A 10,791-nucleotide genomic window follows, 5' to 3' on the forward strand; every position below is an offset into this window, starting at 1 on the left:
CTGATCCTAGATCAACCCTACTACTCAACATTTAGGATTACACTGAAGGCTTCCCCCCATTATGCTACAGTGGTTACTTAAATACACCCCTGATCTAACTGGGCTGTAATTCTTTGTTAATAATAGCAATGAAATTATATTGTTTTTGGTTCCTAAAATGGTTCCATAATGCTCTTGTTTAACTGGAGTTTTAATGAGAGAGACAGAGAGAGAGAGCGAGAGAGAGAGAGAAGAGAGAGAGAGAGTTAATATAGTCTTTGTTTCTGGGTAGTTCACTGGACATACACATGTCCATATGCCTCATACACACACACATATATATAAATACACACACACACCTGTTGTATATACAGTGGCAAGAAAAAGTATGTGAACCCTTTTGAATTACCTGGATTTCTGCATAAATTGGTCATCAAATTTAATCTGATCTTCATCTAAGTCAACAATAGACACACAGTCTGCTTAAACTAATAACACACAAATTATTGTATTTTTCTTGTCTACATTGAATACATAATTTAAGTAGTGCACTATATAGGGAACAGGGCCCTGGTCTAAAGTAGTGCACTATATAGGGAATAGGGCCCTGGTCTAAAGTAGTGCACTATATAGGGAATAGGGCCCTGGTCTAAAGTAGTTCACTATATAGGGAATAGGGCCCTGGTCAAAAGTAGTGCACTTCATAGGGAATAGGGCCTTGGTCAAAAGTAGTGTACTACATAGGGAATAGGGTGCCATTTGGTACAAACAAACACTCAGCCTTTACTCTCTAACAGTAAAAAGAGATTGAGAAATGACAACAGAGAAGTAGGTTAAAAGTAGGGAGAGCACCGATGCAGAGAGAGATACCAGTGGAGAAAAGAGAGAGATACCAGTGGAGAAAGAGAGAGAGATACCAGTGGAGAAAAGAGAGAGAGATACCAGTGGAGAAAGAGAGAGATACCAGTGGAGAAAGAGAGAGAGATACCAGTGGAGAAAAGAGAGAGAGATACCAGTGGAGAAAAGAGAGAGAGATACCAGTGGAGAAAGGAGAGAGACCAGTGTAGGAGATAGAGATACCAGTGGAGAATAAAGAGAGAGATACCAGTGGAGAAAAGAGAGAGAGATACCAGTGGAGAAAAGAGAGAGATACCAGTGGAGAAAAGAGAGAGATACCAGTGGAGAAAAGAGAGAGAGATACCAGTGGAGAATAGAGAGAGAGATACCAGTGGAGAAAGGAGAGAGAGATACCAGTGGAGAATAGAGAGAGAGATACCAGTGGAGAAAGGAGAGAGACCAGTGTAGGAGAGAGAGATACAAGTGAAGAAGAGAGATACCAGTAATTAAAGACTAACCAAAACCCAGCCATTAGTGATTGAGCAACAACAAGGGTCATGAGGAGTATAGCTTGGTTTGACTTCCAAATGGCCCCCTAGTCACGATCTAGTGCATTACTGGTCAAAGGTAGGGAATAGGGTACCATTTAGTAATCAGCCTTTAACTCAGGTGAGAATTCCACCACGCTTCTGTCTGTTCACCATTGGTTGGCTGGGAAGCCTGTAAGCATTCATCTAATACACACACATTAAAAATGCCACACACACACACAGAGAGAGCAGTAACGCAAAAACATCTACTGCCCCTTGTCACTGAACAGGTAAACAAAAACCAGAACAGGTAAACAAAACAACAGGGTGAAGAAAAACAAACAGTTCAGTTCCGTTCGTTCTGCATCGCTGATTGTCAGTCCTCCGCCTGTCGCTAAGCAACGGTCACTAGGCTGACACTACAACCCAGCTCCATGGATACAGGAAACCGGCCCATGTCCAGGTGTAGCATACTGGTCCATACAAATAGGCTCTAATCCCAACTGGCACCCTGTTCTCTATGAAGTGCACTACTTTAGACCAGAGCTGTGGGGGAAGCAGTACATTATATAAGGAGAAGGGTGCCATTTGAGGGTGTGACCAAAACTACAGTCAGAGTTTGTGTGATTGTCTCTGGTTTAGAGGTGATAGTCTAGTGTGCAGAGATGAGGGGGAGAGGGGAGTCTAGAGCTGTGTTCGAATACCCATACTAACATACTGTATACCACATACTTAATGAGTATATACTACATACTATTAGTTCATTTTAGTATACTGTATACTACATATTTAATGAATATATAGTACATACTATTAGTTCATTTTAGTATAATGTATACTACATACTTAATGAGTATATACTACATACTATTAGTTAATTTTAGTATACTACATACATAATGAGTATATAGTACATACTATTAGTTCATTTTAGAATACTGTATACTACATACTTAATGAGTATATACTACATACTATTAGTTCATTTTAGTATACTACATACTTAATGAGTATATAGTACATACTATTAGTTCATTTAATATATTGTATACTACATACTTAATGAGTATATACTACATACTATTAGTTCATTTTAGTATACTATATACTACATACTTAATGAGTATATACTACATACTATTAGTTCATTTTAGTATACTGTATACTACATATCTAATGAGTATATACTACATACTATTAGTTCATTTTAGTATACTGTATACTACATACTTAGTGAGTATATACTACATACTATTAGTTCATTTTAGTATACTGTATACTACATATTTAGTGAATATATAGTACATACTATTAGTTCATTTTAGTATACTGTATACTACATACTTAGTGAGTATATACTACATACTATTAGTTCATTTTAGTATACTGTATACTACATATTTAGTGAATATATAGTACATACTATTAGTTCATTTTAGTATACTGTATACTACATATTTAGTGAATATATAGTACATACTATTAGTTCATTTTAGTATACTGTATACTACACACTTAATGAGTATATACTACATACTATTAGTTCATTTTAGTATACTGTATACTACATACTTAGTGAGTATAAACTACATACTATTAGTTCATTTTAGTATACTGTATACTACATACTTAATGAGTATATACTACATACTATTAGTTCATTTTAGTATATTATATACTACATACTTAGTGAGTATAAACTACATACTATTAGTTCATTTTAGTATATTGTATACTACATACTTAGTGAGTATATACTACATACTATTAGTTCATTTTAGTATACTGTAACCGACCAGCTCCTTGCCTTCTCTACCGGAAGTTGATGCTGTTGCTATGCAACCTCTTGCTAGCTAGTTAGCATAACAAGTTACTAGTTAGACATTGTTCAACTTTGGGCGTGTTATTAAATTCAATCTGGAGTGCTGGACGCTCTGGCTGAGGAGTAGGGTTGATTTGAGCTTTCTGGTGCTGCTGGAAACAATTTAATTACGCTTTTTTGCCGACGTTTACTGACACCGGCCATATTCAACGGGTGTTGAGCGGCTCGTAAATTCATTATTCTGCGCTCTGGTCTCTCAGGCGAGATGCTCTGAAATCGGAGTAGAGAGCCAGAGAGAATTTACTAAAGCACAACGACTATACCATTTAGCTAAGAATGACGGGAATAATCAAGTCAATAAACGTTGAGTAGTTAGTTAACCTATAGTTAATATACTGGCACGTTTGATGTATAAGTAGCCAACTACTGTAACGTTAGGTAGGTAGCTAACATACCGGTACATACAGCTGTAATGGTATGATGTGGTTCGTAAGGACAGCGTAGCTAGCAAATTGTCAGCCAGCATAACGTGTAAGGTAACTTATTTGAAAAGTCATTACTTTATTACATTTCTCAACCTTTTCTTAACATTTGTCATAATTAGTTAAAGCAATGAATTTGTATCCGCTCTCGTTGGACTTCGGCAACATATTTTCCGCCATTTTCTTCAAATCTGAAAACGATGAGAAGCCCCACCCATTTCCTGAAGAATTGCATTATGGGACCTAAAGTACCGAAGTAGTGTCCTCTGCGTTTAAACTTAATATTTTGGCGAATTTAGTACTACATCCGGGAACTGTTGGCATACTAAACTATATCATACTATGACCAATAAGCATACTATACACTCAAATCACGTCACAAATAGTACAGTTAGTGTGGTTAGAATGAGTATTAGAAAACGGACTACCATCTGAAATGACACCCTATTGGAGGAGATGAGGGGAGTCTAGGATTACCATCTGAAATGACACCCTATTGGAGGAGATGAGGAGTGTCTATTGGAGGAGATGAGGAGAGTCTAGGATTACCATCTGAAATGATACCCTATTGGAGGAGATGAGGAGAGTCTAGGATTACCATCTGAAATGACACCCTATTGGAGGAGATGAGGAGAGTCTAGGACTACCATCTGAAATGACACCCTATTGGAGGAGATGAGGAGAGTCTAGGATTACCATCTGAAATGACATCCTATTGGAGGAGATGAGGAGAGTCTAGGATTACCATCTGAAATGACACCCTATTGGAGGAGATGAGGAGAGTCTAGGATTACCATCTGAAATGACACCCTATTGGAGGAGATGAGGAGAGTCTAGGATTACCATCTGAAATGATACCCTATTGGAGGAGATGAGGAGAGTCTAGGATTACCATCTGAAATTACACCATATTGGAGGAGATTGTAAACATGTATTGTAACCATGTATTGGAAACATGTATTGTACATGTATTGTAAACGTGTATTGTATATGTATTGTAAATGTGTATTGTACATGTATTTTAAACATGTATTTTAAACATGTATTGGAAATGTGTATTGTATTTGTATTGGAACCATGTATTGTATATGTATTGTAAACATGTATTGTATCTGTATTGTAAACATGTTTATGTTTTGGAAATGTGTATTATATATGTATTGTAAACGTGTATTGTAAACTTGTATTGTACATGTATTGTAAACATGTGTTGTAAACGTGTGTTGCACATGTATTGTTAACTTGTATTGTTTATGTATTGGAAACATGTATTTTATATGTATTGGAAACATGTATTGTATTGTATTGTAAACGTGTATTGTTTATGTGTTGGAAACATGTATTGTATATGTATTGTATTGTATTGTAAATATGTATTGTATTGTATTGTAAACGTGTATTGTATATGTATTGTATTGTATTGTAAATATGTATTGTATTGTATTGTAAACGTGTAGTGTATATGTATTGTAAGCATGTATTGTATATGTATTGTAAACTTGTATATGTATTGTAAGCATGTATTGTATATGTATTGGAAACATGTATTGTGTATGTATTGTAAACATGCATTGGTTTTGTATTGTAAGCATGTATTGTATATGTATTGTAAATGTGTATTGTATATGTATTGGAAATATGTATTGTGTATGAATTGTAAACGCGTATTGCATATGTATTGTAAACATGTATTGTATATGTATTGTAAACATGTATTGTATATGTATTGTAAACATGTATTGTGATGTTATTGGAATGTACTTGCTGTATTTGCATACTCACTGTGAATGTGTCTGGTTAACTGGCTCTGAGAATTTGGCATTCAACTTAAAACCACAGAAATGTATTTTATGAATATATTGTACATTGTTGGCCTGTTAGAGGTTCATGAGAGAGACTGAATATCAACACAACCACCTCAGTCTATCAGCAGCTTTCCTGTTAGAGGTTCATGAGAGAGACTGAAGATCAATACAACCACCTCAGTCTATCAGCAGCTTTCCTGTTAGAGGTTCATGAGAGAGACTGAATATCAACACAACCACCTCAGTCTATCAGCAGCTTTCCTGTTAGAGGTTCATGAGAGAGGCTGAATATCAACACAACCACCTCAGTCTATCAGCAGCTTTCCTGTTAGAGGTTCATGAGAGAGACTGAATATCAACACAACCACCTCAGTCTATCAGCAGCTTTCTGTGTTGAAACAGGAAGTCCATTTATAAGGAAGTAGAGGAAAGGGTCTCTTATTATAGCTCGATGGTGCCGCTACTTCACTTCACCTCCGTTCCACCAGTATGAATAACCAGACCTAGCAAGAATAGGTCTGGCGATTGTCCTTCAAAATAAAAGTCCCACTATGATTGTGATTTTTTTCTTCTTTTTTTTTTACACATTCGTAACAATTTAGGAGGAAATGTTAGCAGACTTAGAAAATGTATTTTCTAGTTGTTTTATCCACTTTGTTATTATTCATTACCAGGGGCCTCATTTATTAATCATACGTAAGAGATAATCTGTACGTAAACCATGCAAGGGATCATTACCACGCAAAGTGTGAGATTTATCAATATAAATGTTAGCTTGACAGTGTTCAGCCACATTACCATGCATACGAACAGTGCCAGCGGGTGGAATAAGGGAACTGCTTGTCAAGTGTAGAATGGGGAAAGGGGGATACCTAGTCAGTTGAACTGAAATGTGTCTTCCGCATTTAACCATGAATCAGAGGTGCTGAGTCTGCCTTAATCAACATCCACGTCATTTAACCCTGATTCAGAGGTGCTGAGTCTGCCTTAATCAACATCCACGTCATTTAACCATGAATCAGAGGTGCTGAGTCTGCCTTAATCAACATCCACATCATTTAACCATGAATCAGAGGTGCTGAGTCTGCCTTAATCAACATCCACGTCATTTAACCCTGAATCAGAGGTGCTGAGTCTGCCTTAATCAACATCCACGTCATTTAACCATGAATCAGAGGTGCTGAGTCTGCCTTAATCAACATCCACGTCATTTAACCATGAATCAGAGGTGCTGAGTCTGCCTTAATCAACATCCACGTCATTTAACCCTGAATCAGAGGTGCTGAGTCTGCCTTAATCAACATCCACGTCATTTAACCCTGAATCAGAGGTGCTGAGTCTGCCTTAATCAACATCCACGTCATTTAACCCTGAATCAGAGGTGCTGAGTCTGCCTTAATCAACATCCACGTCATTTGCGCCCGGGGAACAGTGGGTTAACTGCCTTGCTCAGGGGCAGAACGACAGATTTGTATCTTGTCAGCTTGTGGATTCGATTTAGCAACTTTTCAGTTACTGGTCCAACGCTCCTACCCACCAGGCTACCTGCCTCCCCTAATATACTGTATGTTGAAAATGTGAATTCATGCAACATGCCTTGACAGGCTATATATAATTTGACCACATCAGTGCATTTGTTACAATAACAGTCCATATAAAGTACAGTAAATAGTTAAATTACAGTAAATAGTTAAATTAGAGGTGAAACTATTGTTGAAATACTATAATGGATGTTTTGTGGCATATTTTGTGTGTAGACAACGTTTACAAATGATGCCCCTGGTATTTTACATAGAGCAAAATCCTTGAAATAGCTTATCTATTTACTGCTGTGAAGTGGGTCCAATTAAACGAGAGATGGGACGAATGGTAACCTCGTTGAAGGCCTATATGCTACCTCGTGAGAATGAAACCATCACAGAAAAGGTGAGGAATTTATTATGCAATGATCATGGAAACTAAATAAATAAAAGCCTAGGAAATAGATGGATATTTCTAATTATTTTAAAATGCAAAGATAAACTAAATGTATTTTCTCTCTTCTCACTAACGGCAAATGATTACATCTTGTTATTAACCTTGTTATTGTTATGAATAAGCGTGTCCATCATATCCCACATTTACACTAAATACTAATCTACTGGCCTTCTTGAAATGCAATTCTTCAACCACTAGAAACTGTGCATACACATGGTCTAAAGTTAGCAGGAAGGAGTGTGTGTGTGCGTCTGTGTGTGTCTGTGTTTCTGTCTGTGTGTGAGTCTGGCTGTCTGTCTGTCTGTCAGTGTGTATTCACATATTTTAATATTTTTTAATTCCATTATTCTACTTTTAGATTTGTGTATATTGTTGTGTATTGTTAGATACTACTGCACTGTTGTGTATTGTTAGATACTACTGCACAAATGTGATTTGATTTCAATGGCCCCTGGGTGTGAGAATTCATAATTGAAAAATATACTGAGAAAGGTTGGTAAACCAATACTTAGTCAGGGTTGCGGTCAATTTAAGTTAAATTCCAGTCAATTCAGGAAGTACAGTCGCGGCCAAAAGTTTTGAGAATGACACAAATATAAATTTTCACAAAGTCTGCTGCCTCAGTTTGTATGATGACAATTTGCATATACTCCAGAATGTTATGAAGAGTGATCAGATGAATTGCAATTAATTTCAAAGTCCCTCTTTGCCATGCAAATGAACTGAATCGCCAAAAAACATTTCCACTGCATTTCAGCCCTACCACAAAAGGACCAGCTGACATCATGTCAGTGATTCTCTCGTTAACACAGGTGTATGTGTTGATGAGGACAAGGCTGGAGATCACTCTGTCATGCTGTTTGAGTTCGAATAACAGACTGGAAGCTTCAAAAGGAGGGTGGTGCTTGGAATCATTGTTCTTCCTCTGTCAACATGGTTACCTGCAAGGAAACACGTGCCGTCTTCATTGCTTTGCCCAAAAACAGCTTCACAGGCAAGGATATTGCTGCCAGTAAGATTGCACCTAAATCAACCATTTATCGGATCATCAAGAATTTCAAGGAGAGCGCTTCAATTGTTGTGAAGAAGGCTTCAGGGCGCCCAAGAAAGTCCAGCAAGCGCCAGGACCGTCTTCTAAAGTTTATCTACCTGCCCAGGGACTACAGTTGAAAACTAGCTAGCTGGCTAAGTCTGTCACATTAACAGAAATGTTGATTGATGTGCAGTATCCCTGTTAAATACATTTTCAATAAATAAAATGAAAAGGCATGGAATGTATTTATGTGTCTCTGTGAGTTGGTCTTTAATAAATGTGATTAGTTCAATGTAACATCATATACTAGACATTATAATCAGTCTGTTTTGGGTTCTGCAGAATCATTGTCTATCATTGGTTCCCCATCCTATCATGTTACCATAACAACACAGATATGACCCGTCCAGCGTCCTTCTGCCGAACCTGGTTGTTGTCCCACTGCCCTCTGCTGGTAGCACTGCAAAACATCACTCAATCACATCACATTAATACAAATCCACTTTTACCAGATACAATATGAATTTATGGGCTGAACACCTGCATGAAGTGTATGAAGACTTTATATGACATAAATATCAACATATAATATAAAAACAACCTATACGTGTTGAACGCGTCGACTGTGTTGAAATGGGAAGTAGCCAACATTTTATAAGGAAGTAGAGAAATAACGGTCGAAGAAACATGTTTGAGGTTTGTAGCCTTTTACAATTTATTATAGAAAAGTGTTTGAGAAGTTAGACTATTGTAGAGAGAGGGGATTTAGGGGGTTAAACATCCGCAGAATTGTAAAGTTATTACAATACTGATTTCAACTTTCAAGAATAATAATTGTAGGCTTAAATGTTGATTTATATTGATTATCCTAATTAATATGATGTGATGTTATAGGCTATGAGGTAGTGAGTTGTTGTTATAGGTGATTGATTGCACATTATCGTGATTTGCTATCCGATGATCCCCAACACAGTCGACACTTTGCGTTGTTTCAATTCCTGAAAGACGACGTGCGTCGGAATTTTGTAAATCTGTCGCTAAACAAACTAGTCCGTCTCGTCCAGTCGGTCAAGTAAAAGTGACATGCAACATATTGGCACATAAACGATGTAAATGTTGACTAAATCAGGGTTTCCAAAAGTCGGTCCAGCTCTGAATTATTATTATCATTGCATAATCAAACGTACTTGCCAGACAAACCAATGTGTCAATTTTTGGACATTTTCTTGCATAACAAAGCAATGCGTGTCACCTTGTAGGCTACTACTAAACCAGAACAAGAAACGATGGTGTGTAGGCTTTATTCTCTTAAAGGGTTAGGAAGAAATATCTGTCAACTATTTTAACTTAAGCTCCCGAGTAGCGCAGCGGTCTAAGCCACTGCATCACTACATACCCGGGTTCGATCGCGGGCTGTAACCGACCGTGATCTGGAGACCCGTAGGGCAGCGCACAATTTGGCCCAGCATCGTCTGGGTTAGGGGACTTAATGTTACATAAATATGAACATATAATATAAACCTATACGTGTTGAACGCGTCGACTGTGTTGAAATGGGAAGTAGCCAACATTTTATAAGGAAGTAGAGAAATAACGGTCGAAGAAACATGTTTGAGGTTTGTAGCCTTTTACAATTTATTATAGAAAAGTGTTTGAGAAGTTAGACTATTGTAGAGAGAGGTGATTTAGGGGGTTAAACATCCGCAGAATTGTAAAGTTATTACAATACTGATTTCAACTTTCAAGAATAATAATTGTAGGCTTTTATGTTGATTTATATTGATTAGCCTAATTAATATGTGATGTTATAGGCTATGAGGTAGTGAGTTGTTATAGGTGATTGATTGCACATTGTAATGTCTACTACCGTCTTTCAATGTAAAGTAGATGTCTATAATGTATTTTAGTTGTGTGTGGAGCCCATGTAGACAGCTGTTGTTATGGAGTCAGGGGATCCAACCAGGTCGACTAGCTAATGGAGATCCAGGTCAAAGTAATAACAGATTGGACTGTAAATGTTTAAATGCAACATGAAGTCTCTGTTTAAACTCTGACCACAGACCGTAAAAGTGTTGTCATTGTTATTGGTTCTTCAATGTTCAGAAATATTGACTGTTCTGTTATTTCTTATTGTAGCTGAGTGAGCTGTGACTTACATCTAAAATGAGTCTCTCTGGGGTGAGAGAGGAGGAGACCACTGCTTCTAAAATGAGCCTCTCTGGGGAGAGAGAGGAGGAGACCACTGACTCTAAAATGAGCCTCTCTGGGGAGAGAGAGGAGGAGACCACTGCCTCTAAAATGAGTCTCTCTGGGGAGAGAGAGGAGG

At 37.4% G+C, this 10,791-nt stretch overlaps 1 long non-coding RNA gene across 1 annotated transcript; it reads left to right on the forward strand.

Annotated features, from left to right (window-relative positions):
* The first annotated feature begins 9,804 nt into the window (after positions 1 to 9,804).
* Positions 9,805 to 10,674, forward strand: LOC115189455 (uncharacterized). Its single transcript, XR_003876914.1, has 2 exons — positions 9,805 to 10,081; positions 10,602 to 10,674. It is a non-coding gene; the product is annotated as an uncharacterized LOC115189455 (long non-coding RNA).
* The last annotated feature ends 117 nt before the right edge of the window (positions 10,675 to 10,791 follow it).

Source organism: Salmo trutta, unplaced genomic scaffold (genome assembly GCF_901001165.1).
Source record: "Salmo trutta unplaced genomic scaffold, fSalTru1.1, whole genome shotgun sequence".
In the NCBI taxonomy this organism is placed as follows: domain Eukaryota; kingdom Metazoa; phylum Chordata; class Actinopteri; order Salmoniformes; family Salmonidae; genus Salmo; species Salmo trutta.